Source organism: Numida meleagris, chromosome 10 (assembly GCF_002078875.1).
Source record: "Numida meleagris isolate 19003 breed g44 Domestic line chromosome 10, NumMel1.0, whole genome shotgun sequence".
NCBI classification, from domain to species: domain Eukaryota; kingdom Metazoa; phylum Chordata; class Aves; order Galliformes; family Numididae; genus Numida; species Numida meleagris.
The window spans coordinates 19,447,371-19,463,906 of NC_034418.1; the positions used below are offsets into that span (position 1 = coordinate 19,447,371).

A 16,536-nucleotide genomic window follows, 5' to 3' on the forward strand; every position below is an offset into this window, starting at 1 on the left:
TCAAGAGATTTGTTTATAGTGACATTGCCATGGGTCTGGTCAGCACTTGGCCTTATAGGAGATGGAATGTACTAAATAATGAGAAATGATATCAACTTTTAAACTATCAAATCTCTGATTGGCATATGTAATCTGATATTTCTCTGAGGCTAATAACATAGCCAGATGTAGGCAGTTTTTCTTGCACAGTGCAAATGGAGTGTACCTGTTGCCAAAGCTATATGCTGCCAAATTTCAAGCTTTCATTCCAAATTAAGATGTTAGGGCTTTCCTTACCTGTGATAAGTCATTAAATATCATTCAATTACCCTTGTCTTAAGCCCCCCCCCCCTTTTTTTTTTAACTCAAGCTTACTTTACTGAAAGGCATCCTGTCTTGATTTGAAGATATTAAAAGATGAAGAATCCTCCTTCCTTTGATAGGGTAGCTTTTTTAATATCTAATCATTCTCACTATAAAACTCTGTGCCTTATTTCTAATTTAAACTGGTCTGGCTTCAGCTTCTAGCAATTGGTTCTTGTTATGCCTTTCTCAGCTAGATTAAAGAGCCCTTTAGGACCTGGTATTTTCTCCCTTTGAAGGTACTTATACATCGTAATCAAGCCATCTCTTGATCTTTTTAATAAACTAAACAGATTGAGCTCCTTAAGTCTCTCATTCTGAGGCAGTTATTCCAGTTCTGAAATAATTTTTATGGCTCTTCTCTGCACCGTCTCCAATTTTCCAGTGTCCTTTTAAAAGTTCAGACTCCAGCAGCATAGGCAGGCAGGGAATTTACAGTCAACTGTTTGTCCCTTTTCCCTAAGTCCTTTACAGATTCTCTTATTTCCATGGTATGTTCCTCGGCCTGGAGAGTTGTGGGTCTTGTTTGTTTTTAATACTAGCTCCTTGAAACTATGACCACTAATGTCGCTGAATCCAGGTGATCAAGAGGTGATCCAAGACAGGTAGTGTAGCACCAAAATGCTGTAGTGTTTATCAGATTTCTTGTCCCATTTTAACTGAAAGTTGAATTTATGTCATCTGAGAAATACAAGTATTTAGTTTATGTTCTGAATCTCCTGTCATAAGACTGCAAGCTGTCTAGCTCTGTCACTCATTCTGGAACCATAGTGTATTGGGAAACCTGTGTTGGGAAGGATATTTTACTGGCTCTTTGGAACAATGCTAGCCAAGGGAATAGTGTTGCGTGTCACTGACAGAAGAAAACAACTTGAAAAGGCCAAAAGAAGAGCAACTCACATCCCTGCACATCCAGGGTGCTTAGTTTTCGGACTGCCGTCTTTCAGAGAGACTGGGCCCGGGTGCTGCTGGTCCACGCTTTGGGAAGGCTCTGCACCTTTTGTCCATTGCACCTGTCCAGAACACACACTGAAACCTTACCTGGGGGCATGTCAGCTCTTTGCAGGGATATTAGATATGAACACTGGTTTTCTCTGTCATTTATTTTTAATACTTAGGTAATAATTAGGTGTGGACCTCTGCTCTGCCTCGTGTAACCCTTCTTAAGCTTTTTCTCCCAATTGGTACTACCTGTTCTAAACCACTGGCTTTATAAAGCTGGGATCTTTGAGTACTCTATCTGCTGAAATCTACTCGATGCCTTTTGATCTCCTTTCCTATTGCGTTCTCATTATTAATTGATTAGTTGTAGTTATCTGCTGCAGCATGCAACAAAACTGGAGGCTAGACATGGGGTACGTAGTGTTGACAATATTGGGCATTTTTGTTGTATCAGCTAACTCTTATCCCCTGAGGTATTTATCCTTGCAATTATCTGCAAGGTAGGTGCTGGATATTCCCCTCATTTTAAGATGGGGAGGAGAAGCGGAGGTGTGGGAAGCTTCAGTAGGTCAGGGCTTCGGCAGATCTGAATCTGGGGTAATTGTGCCTTCTCTGTTCCATCTTTTTTTTTTTTTTTTAAAAAAAAAAGCACGTTAGCTCTGAGAATCACTTTTATCCCCACTGTGCTTCCTTCAGCAGCCTTCTGTCTTTCTGGCTGTGCTGCAGCTGCCCCGTAATCACTGCACAAAGACTATTGGTTGCTTAGGCTTGGTTATTAAACATTGAGGGGAAAAAATAGGAACAATTACAACTTCGATATTAAAAGAAGCGATTTCATTTCCTTTCTGGAGTCGGTGCAATTTTGTAGCACCACCTGAAGAAGCAGAATCCCCAGAGCACAGCGAACCAGCCACGTTCCCTGCGCGGCTGCTCTCAGCCCCGGCCTCGCGCTGAGGGCCCTCAGCCGTCCCGCGCGCTCCTGCCCAGCCCCGGGATGCAGAGAGCGGGGCCTCTTCCAGAGAAGCGCGGTCTCCTGTTTTCCACTCATCTGCTTAAACGGTTCGTTGTTTTTTTAATTAAAACTGCAGAAGGGAAATGAAAGATCCTAAAAACGGTAGTGCTGTGAAAGCAGCCAGCTTTCAGGAGCCGCTACGGGAGAGGTGCCACCCCAGAGCAGGACGGAGCACAGCAACGAGTCCCGTGCCGTCCAGCACCCGTTCTTCTCCCGGCTCCGACAGTAACTGGCAGCTCACGCGCGCAGCTTCTCAACCGCAGCCCCGCGCCGTTCCGCCCGCGCTTCGCCCCGCGTGCCCTTCAGCCGTTCTGCCGCCCCGGGAGGGGCCTGGCCTCGGCCCGGGCCGCGCCTCCCGTCCCGCGCTGCTCGGGGCGCTCGGCCGGGCCCGCCCTGCGCGGCGGCCCCGCGGCGCTCACCCGGCGGGACGGCAGCGCCCCCTGCTGCGCCGCGCGGCTGCGGGCGGAGGGCAGCGCTCGGCCGGAGAGGCCTCTGCCTTGGGGAGGGGTGCCCTCCTGGCTCGGGTCCGGTTAGCGCCTGTTAGCCTCGGAGCTGCGGGGAAGGCCGCTCTGCCGTCTGTCTGCGGAGCGGACTCCACGGGGCCTCCGAGCGATGCTGGAATAAACAGTAGTGGGCGATTGCAGGGGAAAGCGTGTTTCAGACCTTCGTTGTGCTTTGTAACCTGTTTATGCTATAGCGATAAGGTCCGGCAGTGCCTACGCCTGGTGCTTTGTGTTTAATGGTGGAGCTGCCTGCAGGTGTCCGGGAAGGGCCCTTTGCCTCCGGTTCCCCTGGCAGAGCCCAGCTCCAGCAGCCGACGTGCGTTGGTGGGCACAGCCATGCGGACGCGGTGCCTTCAGAGACTGCTCACTGTCACACGTGGGGAGTGGGGCCCAGACAGCAGATGGGTCAGAACAGAGCTCTGTGCTGGTGGCTGATGGGAGATAGGTGTTGGGCGAGGATTCCTGTGGGCTGGACACAGCTCTCCAAAGGTGCTTTTGGGATGAGCTGCGAGCAGAGGCCGCCGGGACCTCTCGAGCAGACCAGGCTCCGTCAGGAAACGCGGTCACAAAGGGTAGGCAGCCCCTCCGAGACCCATCCCTGTTCTCAGGCTCTGCCGCGGTCTGACACCGCACGGACCGGGGAAGAAGCGCCCTTCCCACTGCTGCTGTCGTGCAGGAGGTGGCTGACTGATGCTGGCTGCGTGCACAGGGAAGAAAAGGCTGAAGCTGACAGAAAAAAAATACTGTATGGAGGGGAAAAAAAAAAGCCTACAAATTGGGGAAAGCATTCTGCTTTGACAGAATGAAAATAAAACCTGGAACGGGAGAGGAAAGGCATGAAAGAGTTAGTGACAAAATATCATGTACGGCTGGGGAGATGATGGTTTTATTGGTATTGCGGGGGGAGGGAGAAGCTGAGAGGCAGTGAAAACACAATTTGGCCTAAAATTGAATTTCTCTGATAAGGAATTTCAGAAGCGGCTGCCTCATTCACTGTGCAGCCAAATAATCATATGCGCTTTAATAATCTTTATTTTACAGGAGTACGTTGCCAGGGTAACAGAGTGTAAGCAGGAGAACAGCACCTTGCAGATCACAAAGGCAAATCTGCAGAAAGAAATTTCAGCGAGTTTCTCTCTCCCTTTTTTGCAATGTAATGACGACTTATTTTTCATGCACTGATTTAATAATCTTATTGAAAGATCCTTTCCCCGTTTCTCTTATTACTGTCTGTCTGAGCGTGGACAATAGCAAAACCTGGAATTATCGAGTCCACTGGGCTAAGCAAACTAACAGATGTAATATGTTTAGCATTTTTATGTAATTACTTTTTATTGCTATTTTACCCCTACTTCTATTCCTCCCTGGTTAGTTGCTGCTTCCTTTCCGTTATGGCCCAATCAGGTGATAGTGAGGGGCTGGGGGAGAGTTAGTAATTGACTGCATTAATCGGAAATTATTAGTTGGACGTATTTTCAAGGGTGGGGGTTGGCTGCAGAAATAGACCTTTTAGCAAGGGATGAATTGAATTATGGTCAATGCAATAATGAAGCCTCCAGGCTGCAAGCTGTGGAGAGGACAGTCATCTTCACAAAGGTTTTAGTGTTATTTATAATGGGCTCTGCTCTTGGGGTGAAAAGCAGCGTGCAGTCCCGCTGACATCCCCTGGGTGTGGGTGTCTCGGTCAGTCAGTCTGCAAATAAACTGAGTTGATAAGCCTGAAAACAAAAACTTCTGAAGATCTTTGGTATCGGTAAGACAAAGAGCAGGAACATTGCTACCGAACCTCCGGGAAGGCGCAGCTTGGGGCGCGTCTGTGGCTTGTAAACATTTTGCCTCTTGTCCTCTTTCCCAAGGGCCAGTGCTCAGGAAGGAAGCGTGGGAAAAGCAGTAGTTGTGGTCTGCAGAGAGGAGGTGGGAGGGAAGATTCTGTGAAATTAAATACAAAATCCAGTTTGCTTCACTGCAGCTGACAAATTTTGAGAACCTAAGAACAAAGGGCGTCCCTGAGGCTCCAGCAGCCATCCGTGCTGCGGCCTGGCCAGGTCTGCAGTGGGAAGCAGCAGAGCATCTGAACACGGCTCTGGTGCACGGAAATGACGGGGCTGAGGAAAGCAATACAGGGACTGGGTTTGGCAGCCTTACCCAGGGGTATCCTGCTTTCTGTGCTCTGACCAATGCTACTGAAATGAAACCAATCGTTACAAGGCTCATTCTTTAAAAAAAACTAGTACAGAGATTTATGTGTTCCACGTATCATGAAATAATTAATGTGTATATAAGAGCCAGGGAACATTTTCACTACATGATCACTTCCTGCAAAATATACATGTTTCTCTCTTAGTTAGCATCTACTAAGTTGCTCTGGATATGGGATGTTCCCTTTGAAGTAGGATTTCATGGATGGTGAGAACTGGTCTGAGGTGCACTGTCAGAATTGCTGCAAACTGGTTTAAGTATTCAGTTCTTCTGTTGAGAGCAACAGTGAGGGGAAAAAAAGCACTCGGAGCTGAAGCTGACCAGGCTGGAGAGCAGCTGTGTGCAAGACAGATGAAGCGTGTTCTTAGCAATCCGGGCGTGAGTCCTGTAGCTGCCTGCGTTGCCTTGCTCCGTATGTTTTCCGTCCTATGGAAGCATTTGCCATAAGGTGCTTGGACTCTCATTAGCACTAACGTCTATTGAAACATACAAACAACAAAAAGCAATTTGAGTTCTGAGGCTGTTTATTTTTACAGACACATTTAGAGAAACTATGTAGAAAAGCCCTTTTCTGCTTCTACCCTTCTGTCAGTGCTGCCAGCAGGAGATGAAGGACAAGCCTGCTGCTTGGCAGCCAGGCAGGAAAGATCTCCCTCTTCTGATGTCCTCTGATGGTGAGACCAAGTTGTGCTGGTCTGAGGAAAGGCACAGAGATCTGCAGGTCTCGAACGAGGTTGATGACTCAAGATTTATCAGTCATTCAGATTTAGATAAGTCAGACTCTATGCTGCTGTGACTCATGGTTGGTTTGGGGATTTTTTGCTGTTGGCTAGCTTCTGTGGGATCCAACAGCTCTCATCTCCTAAGTTGTATCCAAGAAAATTTTTAATGATTTTGGTTGTCCCTGCAGAACTGCTTTTCACAGAAACTTTGCACATTGCTTCACTTCGTATGTATATAAAATCCAACAAAGCGTCACCTTCTCTGGAGCCTCCAGAAGGGCTGCACGCTGCCCAGACAGGGATGAGGGATGGGGTAAAGAACCACTGGCTGCCAGATGCTGAACGGAATGGGTTTCTGATTGCTGGCTTAGGAGACTGCATTTTGTATATCTTAAAGCAGTGCTGGACAAGAAATCTATTCACTGAAGCTTCTTCTACATATTTTTTAATGCGTTCTGTCTGTGTTAATCATAACAAGTTTTAAAATTTAAAAAATCAAGAGTATTATTATCTCTTCTTTGTGAGAATCAGCAGGGAAGTCCGAAGTGAGATGGCAGAATCTGCACTTGTAGGTGGAACAATAGTTATTCACCATCTCAAACATGGAGGGGTTTGTCTTTGCACTGATTTACTGTATTTTACTTCCCTTAGAAACAGTAGGGAAAAAAATTTGGTAAGAAATTGAAGCCTAGCTGCTTAAATACCCATGATATTTCTAGCACAAAATCTGGGTAATTTACTTTCCCCTTCCTGCTAGTTTGTATCCTGCTGCCTTTTGAAATGGAAACTCTTCTGACCCTGTAACCCCTGTGTTACTCTGAATAAAACTCTTTTTAATTGTGTTTTGAAGGAGCATGCAGGGAGCTCCCGCACTACTAATCAGCTTTGCTGGTTTGGATATGAATCTCCAGGATCCATGTTGGCAGAATAAGTTGATATAATTGCAGTTCTGCATCAGAGATTTAACGCTTCAGAACTTTAAAGGTACAGGTCTTCATTTCTATCTGTTACTGTTTCACTGCAAGAATATCTCTTGTGCTTCTTGCCTAGCAGGTGCATTGCAGGAGGACCTGGGCAGGCAGCTGTGCTGTGCCAGGCGAGTGAAAGCCGCAGAGCCGTGGTAGCAGAGTGCTCACCCCGTGCTGCTCTGCTGGTTGGCAGAGCTTACTTGGAGTGCAGCATTAGCACAGTGACGCCGTTTTTGGATGAGATCTCCCATACCTCTTTGTTTGCAGTATATGATGTGAAAATGCAGGTAACCCTTATTGCCTAGAAACCTTTCATACAATTAAAAGCAACAAAATGTTCTAGACAGAATCTAAGTTTTGTACCAGCTTATTTGAACGAATATTTTTGAAGATATTTCAGCTTTTGGAGAGATTCATATATAGTTTTGCATTAAGAAGACAGCAGTGAATCATTTTAAATTCAGGCATGGCAGAAGCTATCACTTCAGCAGATACTCATAAACTTGAGCCCCGTTCCTTACACTGATTGCCTTCTCATCTTTCTTGGAAAGCATAAACGTTGCTTTGGTTTCTTTGCATTTTATAATAAATGTGTTTAATATTGAGGCTTGCCCTGGCCGGAACCTGCCGGCAGTCGGCACGCAGCGTTGCTTTCAATTTGCAGACATTTTTTCATTGCTCTGATAATGTGCTTCTGTTTGGCCTTCAGCATTCCAAAAGTAGGAATGCCACTTAACCCGAGTCCTGGCTCCCTGTTACTGTTTGATCAGTAACAGTAATGCAGTAACTGCCTCGGACAAATGACTATACTGAGAACACTCCCAATTGCCCTGCAATAAAACCGCTATCCTCCCTGAAAGCAAAGATGAGGATAGAAAGGGCAAGTATGATTGGAAGGTCAACAAGTTTGAGCACTGACAGAATGAAAGAAACAAATTATAACAACGAGGACATGTTGCTGAAATGCCCTGTGTCTAGTTCTTGGCTGAGCTGGAGCCAAGGTGTGCTGGCTCAGGTCTCTGGGCTGTCTCAGTTCCACGGAAGTGGAAGCAGAATCATAGCATCTCGGCCTCTGGCTAGCTGATTATTTGTGTGTTAAACTTCAGTCCTTGAGGTCGTGCACAGAAATGTTAAACGCTAATGAATATCATGGAGTGTGCCCCATTAAACTCGGTGCTCTGTGCCACCTGTGCTTCAGTGGCGTTTGTTCGCGGTCTGCTTGCTGGCCTAGTGGGCCTGCTATAGAACCGTCGTGTTCTGAGAATCAGGGCTCAGAGGGCATGTGGCTGCTGCTAGGTTGCTTTGGAATTTGTCTCTGCATAAGTTACAAGCAAATACTTTGTCAACACTGCCTCAGATGAGGTAGGAAAACAAAAACAGTTTCTGCCTTCTGCCATCTTTTCTGTTTCTCCCAAAGGAGACAATCTGGCAGAGCTGACCGCCATGCCTAGTCCCACTGATACCATAAATGGGAGCATAAGAAGGTGACAGGTGGAAATTCAGCTTTATTTGTTTTGTCTAACCCTCTTGCTTGCTGCATTAAAATAAGTGTAAAAGCAAACTTTGGGGAGATTTCACCATTTTACATGTTTGCTGACTCAAGCTTATTTAAGTCATTAAGTATTTTGGAAAGGCTATTTGCCTTTTGAATTAGAAAGCTTTAAGGATCTGATACATGTAACTGTGGGTTGTTTTTTTTTTGGTTGTACGCCTCAAAATCTGTGTCTATGTGGCATCATTGCTTTTCACGTGCATTTCCAGGACCCAAATCTCGAGCAAGACCTGCAGATATTGGGCAGCTGGGACGCTGCGCTGCCCACTGTCCATGTGGGCTTTGGAGCAGGCTTGTGGAGTGACAAATGTACACCTGAGGAGCAGAGGGAGGAAGCTGATTTTGGGCAGTGCGGGACAGAGAAGAAGCACCAGCTGGTGGAAGCATAATGCAGAGATGTGAAAGTACAGGAGTGCTTCCCCAGATTCTCTGAGATGCCAGAGCCTGCACCTGTCGGATTCAGCCCCGGGGCTCGTGCTGCTGCCCATGCATCCTGCACGCGGCTGTCAGGGTGCTGCTGCCCTGCAATGAGCCTCTTGCAGTCTGCTTGGTGGCAGCCGTGTCATTTCTGTAAGTCATTCAGTGTTCATTGCAGTAATGGCTTGAGCTTGACTGTTTTATGTTCCAAGTACTACTTTGACCCTTGGGCTATAATATCAGCCCAGTGATTATTCAGTTTCTTTTATGAAGTGCCTGAGTGCCAACAGGAAAGAGCACAAGCATCCCTGTGCAGCCTGATGTTCAGAGCGCTCATCTGGGATGTCTGAGCAGGGCAGTACAGTGCTTGGACATAGATCACTTGCTATCCCATGGTAGCTGTGACTGGTTTAATAATACAGGAGTTTCTGCAGTACCAATTAATGAGGTCACCTTTGGTGGAGGTTGGTTTGTTTGTTTTTAGTGTTTGTATTTGTATAGTTAGATCAAGCTTTTAGATGATCTATTCGGTTTCATTACCACCAAACATGCATGAAATACTGTAGTACGTATCATCATTTCAAAATGTGAAGCATCTGAGCAATGGAGTTTAAACAAGTACGGACTATAACTGGGAAGTTTCCTGGGGAAAATAATTCCTGAAGAGAGAAGGTTTTCGTGCTCAAAACTCATTCCAGCAGGAAGTGCAGCTCTGTGCCAAGGCAGGCCAGGCAGCGGCGAGGCCTGGCTGTGGATGAATTTCCAACTCTTACCAATTATAATATGGAAATGAGATCCACCTTTCTATTGTCATTTTTACCACAGAAGTGCAAACCCAGGATATGATTTCCTATCACAACTGCTGAAAACATGTTTCTGTGGCACTCCTTTTCTGAATCGTTAAGCCCTGGGTATCCTAGACTTTGCTGTCCATTTCAAGAACTCCTCCTTACATGAAGTGTTCACAGGCGATTGCTGAGCTGCATCCTACAGTGGCAGAGATCAAAGTATGCAGAGTAACTGTTGGTTCACTGTTCCTTGTTGGATAATTTCCCCGCACAAGAAGCTGATCTCTTTTTTGCACAGGATTGAAACAGCCATTTTCTGAAGTCACCATGTGTGGTCTATTCAAGAGCTGCAGAATTACTGTAATAATTCAGGATACTGAGTTCAGGATGCTGTTCCATCCATTGCAACTGAAAGAAGGATGGTGGCTGGGAGAGAACTTTCACTGTGTGGTCTTAAAACCTTGCAGATCAGTTGAAGAGTAATGTGTTGCACGCTTCCAGTTTTGATGCACTAGTCAGGAAGAATGTGAAAGATAAAGATCAGTGACAAAGCGTGGTTGGGTGAATCAATAAACCACAGGATATTTCAGATTCTGGAGCAGTAAGAAACAGAACGGCTATACGTGGGTGGCATGGGAAGGGTAAGTATTCAGAGAGATCGACACTTAAGGTGTTCATATGCCAGAATGTAGACACAGAACTGAAAAGTAATGAAATGGTAACAGAAAACCTCAAACTGAATTGGAAAGGCCAAGGAAAAGGTAGACGGGGGGGGGGAAGAGACGAGGCCCTAGCACATCCTTAAAATTACTTAATGTGAAGTGTCTGTCTTTGCTGTTTACTCTATGGGACTGCTGAAGTTAAAGAAGCTCTTAACCTGAAATATTTCATTCTTTCCCCCTGCTCAGTGCCCTCATTGACTCTTACTGATGTTCTCATTTTAAACAGATGTCCCTTGTGACAGAAAGTTGTGATCTGATTTTTGCATTGGACAGGTTCATGTTCTGCCATTGCTTTCTATGAAGGTACCAGAGATCCAATCTGTGACTCACTGAACTGAGTGGTGGCCAATACTCAGGTTCTAAATCTGTAATCACTATATTCACTGAAAGCTTTCAATGCTTTCAAGGAGGGAAAAGTCATGAGAGGATGATCTTTCTCTTTGTAACAGGTGACTAGTACTTGGGAGCACTCAAACTGCCTGCCTTGGCTAGTACAGCTGGCGGTGAGGCTCTCCGGTAATAGTTCAAAGGAGAGGCTCTAGTATTTTGTGACTATTAGGGACATTTTAAAAATAAAATAATTTCAGAGTAGATGGAAGTTGCTCCCGCGTTCAGCTGGGATTCAGAATGGTAGTGGTGCAGTCACAGATAGGCCAGAGGTTGCTGGGAGCATTGCCCATGATACGGTTGATTTGTTGTGGTTGAACTGGTGATGCCTTATGAGGAATTTTATTTCTGGAGCTCTTTAGTGAAACCAAAACTCACCAAAACAAAAATCTTCAGCACCTTTTAAGTGGAGTCCTAGTAAATCCTAGTAGCTTGTGAACTGGGGTGATGATGCTAACTGGATATCAGATAGCAGGCTGAGTTCACATCTCAGGGTTGGGTACACGAGCAGCGAAAGCTTAATTCACCATGTTATTATCACGCTGCCTTCTATTTCAGAAGTCACTTTCCTTTGTTCACATTACATTCAAATTCATGTCTTAGTATGCAGTGCTCCAATTAGTTTGTGGTCCAAATGTACCTTTCAGGGCCAAACCAGATGGAGGACCACGGGCCTCGGTGCTCTCATGCCAAGCAGAGCGGTGGGAGCAGTGGTTTTCACACGCGTCCACTGAACACTGCAGCTCTTGTACTGGGGGAGTAGAAAATGTTACCTGGTCACTTCTGTTCTCTACAGACTGATGATCACTAAAATCATAGGATGTGTCATCCACATCACCTCGTAAAGCAGGAATTTCTTCGAGACTGTACCAATCTACATTGCTCCTAGAGTCTGTGCTTCTTTCCTACATTGAGCTGAAACTTTCTTAAGTTTTCACTTCGTTTGTCATATGAATTTTCTGTGAGCTGGAAGAGAGGATGAGGTTCTGTTTGTTTCTTTGTTTGTTGGTTTGTTATTAAATCTACGGTCCATCCTATCCCTGCTACTCAGCTCTTTCAGTGGAGGAAGCCCACAGTAATTTTCCATAATGCTTTTCATACCAGCTTGCTTTGTTGACTATTTTGTTTATTGGATTTCTTACTTTAAAATCTGTTCCCTTATTGGCTTCTCTTTAATTTCCTCCTCTTTTGCTGAGCTGCATGAAGGTAAGCAGAGTCCTAAAGCTATTCTACCCTAAGTTCTGGTATTTTATATATATAAAACTTCAGGGCTGGTGGCAATGATACCTGGGATTATTTATGGGCTTTCATAAAAAGAAAGAGGAAAATACAGAGCTGCATGGCTTCTCTCTTCCTTCCCCTTTTCCCAACCCCCTCCCCACTGAGGAGTTTAATTTTAAATGATAAATGTGGAAATTAGAGACCGTCGAGAAAATCCAATTTGGTGAGGAGTTTTAAAAATCCCATAATAAACGCAGAGTGAAATGTATGATTTAATGCGGGGCGCCAATGGCTGCTATTATGTGCTATTAGCAAATCGGGGTTGAGAGTGAATCTTTATCACTTGGTGAGTGCGGGCTAGGCCTGCCTTTGCTTCTGCTATTGATTTGTAGCCGCTTGTCATAATGACATCGGGAAGCAATGAATGGAAGATGTGCTTTTGATAGGATTGAAGGGGTGCAAAGGGGGGAGAAAAAATTCAGCAAGTTTTCTATCTCTTCTGCCTGATTAGATTTTTTTTCTTCTTTTAAGAGCTTTCACATTCCAATAAAAATGCTAAATCAGCTCTGAAGCAGAATTGTTAGGGAGTAAATAGCTAGTCACATTTAAAAGAGGAAAAGATCTGACTTTACAGCTCTGACTTTACAGCAGTAGATGAATCTAAAGAATATTTCTGGCTCCACAAAAATGATAGCGGTGGGCACGAGGGTGGCTGAGAGCCGTGCAAGGGGATCTGCTGTGATGGCACTGCAGACAGCCAGACACAGGGAGGTGGTGTGTACGCATGGTGTGGCTCATCAGAATACAGGCAAATTAAATCTCTGACGTGTCTGTATTGAAGAACAGGAAAATAATGATTCTTCATCTCTGAACCAAAGGTACCTGGAATGAAAAACCCAGACTTTGCTTTGGAGTAGCAAAGAATAAAGATCTCCTTTACATCTGGGAAAGGAAGACATTTGTCACTTTAATAATAGATATTTCTCATCAGAAATCTGGAGTTTTGATTGAAGGGAGCACAGTTGCTGCGCTGTTTGGATAATGTGGGTTCTAAGGAAACAGGGCTGCAGCATAGCAAGCCCATTCCTGGGTCTGGAGCACATGGTGAATAAGACAAAATCCATGTGCACTCCGGAGTGCATCTGTGTATGAGCCGTGAATGAATCTACTTGCAAAGGCCCCATGAATTTGCATTTCTTATCAGAAGATCCTTGCCATTATAATTTCCTGCCTCTCCATCATTCTACCCTCCCTGGGAAGGGGGGGATGTGTGCTTACCAAGGAACAGAGCTCTGCTTTGAGTTCCTCCTTATGAAAGTCCATGCACATCTTCTCTCATTATTATTATTACTGTTATTATGATTACTCTGGTCTGCTGTGGTGAAGAGCCGTAGGTGATTAAGGGTTGTGACTCTGGTCCTCAGTTCCTTCCTTTCACCCTAACCAGCCTCGGCTATTCTTATTTATGGAAGCCTTCATGGGACAGCTGAATGAGCCTGGTTTACAGGGCTCACTGGCAGAGTATGAAATGGCAGATTAGAAATCAATGCAGAGAGTCCAAGTGCCTACTTCATCATTCAGGAGAAAGAAATACAGTATTTCTGGTCTAAGCCTTGCACTCATTAAAATCACATCCTTTAAAAAACCTTTTAAATTAAAACAGTGATCAGTAGGAGTGAGGAAAATCATATGCAGAGGGAATTTTCTGAGGGAGGACAGGCTGAAGGCAGTGTGCGGATGAAATATGGTGTTTACCACGCTGCCCATTGGCTGGACTGCGCACTCTAGGTGCATGGGGTGCTTGCATTCTGTGGAAGATTGTCATCTAATGGTACCATCAGAAGGTGCCGTGGGCAGCAGGAAACACCTGGATGATGGAACCGAAGGCGGACTGCTGGCAGATGGAATGGGTGGTGCTGCCTGATGGCGTTGAGTCGGGAGCATGAGGCACAGAGCACAGCAGTGGGGGGAGACTGTGGCCACAGCAGCATGATGCTGTTCTGACCCTGGGGCCAGGACTGGACTCCTCACATTCTGAGATGGAGATGGGCACAGCTGCACTTGGCCCCGTACTGGCTCTGGGCGGACAGAAGAGCCGTGTGTGGAGCAGGGCTAGAGCTGCATGGTGCCAGATCATGGCCCAGCATGGCGCACGGCCTGCCCTGGCAAGCAGCACTGCTGGCAGGACTGCCCAGATGGACTGGTTTCAGGGCACTGCAGAACGAGGCCCCGGAGCTTCACCTTGGGGCTGGCAAATGCCTTCAGTAGGTCTCCAGCACCCCCTGCACAGTGGGATGCATGGTGTAGGGATGCATCTGACCCCTGGCCTGTGGTCCCAGGGACAGGGAAATGAGGCCAGCAGAGCTCAGCGCTGCTTCAGAGAGGGACCAATGCTTACAGCATGACTGGCATGCCAGGTGGGGGGGGAGCTCCACTGCAAACCCTGAGAAATAGGGGTGATGCCTGGGAAAAACTACAGATGTGGAGGTCATTTTAACCAATATTTGAGATCAAAGGCCACAGAGTAAATCTCCTATAGAAAGAATGCCTTTTAGAGATAGAACAGAAAGAATCCAGCAATTATACAGATTTGGGAAAATTGCGCGGCTCTCTGAGTATGACATCTAATTTACAATCTAGATGGCAAGAGGACTTATGGAAGGGAGACGAGGCAAAGATGAATTACATTTGTAATATATGTATTAAGTTAATGACTGGACTTGCAGAGAACTGCATTTACAGAACAAAGCCTACAGAGAGATGCTTATATCCCCAATATTTTACAATAATTTAGCAAGATCAGAGTAGGATACGATTATGACATCTCCGATGTCTGACTTGGGGAAAAGGTAAGGGGTGGTTTGTCTGTTTCTGCTAGTACGTAGTTAGATTGTTATTTATGCTTCTAACTTTCCATATGGCAGAAACTTATCAGCTAGTGTTTTGAAATATACATTAAAGACTCGTAATCAAAGAAAGTTATTAATAATTAATTTTTCATCTTTTCTAGCAGATTCTTCTTTTTTTTTTTTTTTAAGTTTGAAATGGCTATTCTTTCTGATAGAATCCCTCAAAGCTTTTGTGAACTAAGGCACTGAAACCAGTATGTGTCTTCAGCAAAGAAGGTCTCAGTCCACTTGAAGTTATCACGCCTCCAGTGATAACAAGATCCACAGTTGGCCATTGACTGCAGTGAAGCCAATGCCAAAAGTTGTTCGTCTTTTTGACAGAGCTCTCAGCAATCAAATTCACACCTGTGTGACACAAACTGGGATTGTCAGCAGCTGTCTGAAATCTGGCATTACTTTTTGCCCATTAGCCACACCTGCTAGCTTTGATGAAGATTTCACTGTAAAAATGGCTTGTAGCAAACATTTCTTCACTTACTTGTTTCTGTTCCAGAAATGGACACTGGATTTCCAGTGTAAGCCTGTTAAGTCTTTCACCTGTACGCTATCATCAAGATTTAATCTTCAAACCTTCAGATTCCAGCCCAGATTACTTCTATTTTTATTACATGAAAAAGTCAATTTTTCGGTATATGTAGGCCAGCTATTGAAAAAGAACACAACATGTTCATCGTTTCATGAACACAGAAAACAGAATCATGGCTTTATGTTCCTGAAATGTAGGCATATTACAGTAACTATTGGCTGAAGAACTAATGGACAGATTGCACAGGAAGCAGCTGAAAATGCATGGAGAGTTAGGCTGGTGCATAGACCTTTCAGACGCCTTTGTTTTGCTGTGGTATAGTGCAAGACATGCTAAAAAATACCAGGGTTGCTGTTAAGTGTCCAGATATAAAAAAGTACCTAAATATGAAGAAGTTCCCAACCAGTCAGAATGTAATTATGTGCTTTCTGGTCCCACCTAGGACCAGACTTGCTCCCATTTATTGTTTCTGGCAAAAATCTCACTGATACCTGAGGTGCAGCAATAGTACTGCTCTCCTTGCCCCTTCTGTTCTCCTGTCTTACAGCTGCCTCGTTGGGGACAGAATTGGTGCTCAGACTGGGAATGTGGGCTTGTTCCCTGCCAGCCATCCAGCACACTCAGGGAAATAAGGCTGAGGACCTGAGGAAATAATTAAGACTTACCTGCAGGGACAGTAGTGTATGCAAACAGCTTGCCTCCATCATTCCTGAGCTTTGAGTACCTGTCTTCCTGCTTTAATATTAATTCTGCTGGTATTTCTGTGGTTGGCTGTTTTTATTGGTGGATCTTAAGATGAGAAATTTCTTTCTCTGTTCTACCCAGAACTAGAAGAGAGCGGCCATCAGAGAGAGCACGTACACCAAGTGTGCAGCTGTGGAGAGTACAGAGACCACACAGCAGATGTTTCTGGAACCGTGTGTTTTTGAAGCGCTCAGTGTTTTAAATACCAGTGGTGTATAGTGTTCATTTGGCAGTAAAAATGAGTAAGTTAGATGAGAATTTAGGAAGGGCGATCTTTTGCACAGCTCTGCCGTGTCAGCCTCTTCTAAACATAGAAACAATGCCATATATGCCCTGTGGAGTCCAGGACTCTGCCTCCAGCAGTGGCAGGTGAGATGCTGCCGAGGGGCAGTCTGCAAACGCTGCAGCTACGAGCAGCAGGCCACCCCTGTGGAGTGCACAGGCATAAGGCTCTGGATACTGGAAGGGGCATCTTTGGTGATTTCTTGTCCTGACACTTGCCATCTACTGGCTAGCCATTTGTTCTTCATTCTGGGATAACGATTTTGTGTTATTTCACTGATTTATAACTTTTTCTCCCTT

The 16,536-nt window shown here is 45.3% G+C and overlaps 1 long non-coding RNA gene across 2 annotated transcripts in view; it reads left to right on the top strand.

The window, feature by feature from the left end:
• LOC110404162 overlaps positions 1 to 14,613 on the top strand; it is a 17,642-nt gene extending 3,029 nt beyond the window's left edge. The window contains exons 2-3 of one of the 2 annotated variants that reach the window (XR_002442083.1): positions 6,774 to 6,975; positions 8,450 to 14,613. This is a non-coding gene — a long non-coding RNA (uncharacterized LOC110404162). Of the gene's footprint in view, positions 1 to 6,770; positions 6,976 to 8,449 lie in introns of both variants that reach the window. The other variant, XR_002442082.1, reaches the window with a different exon arrangement.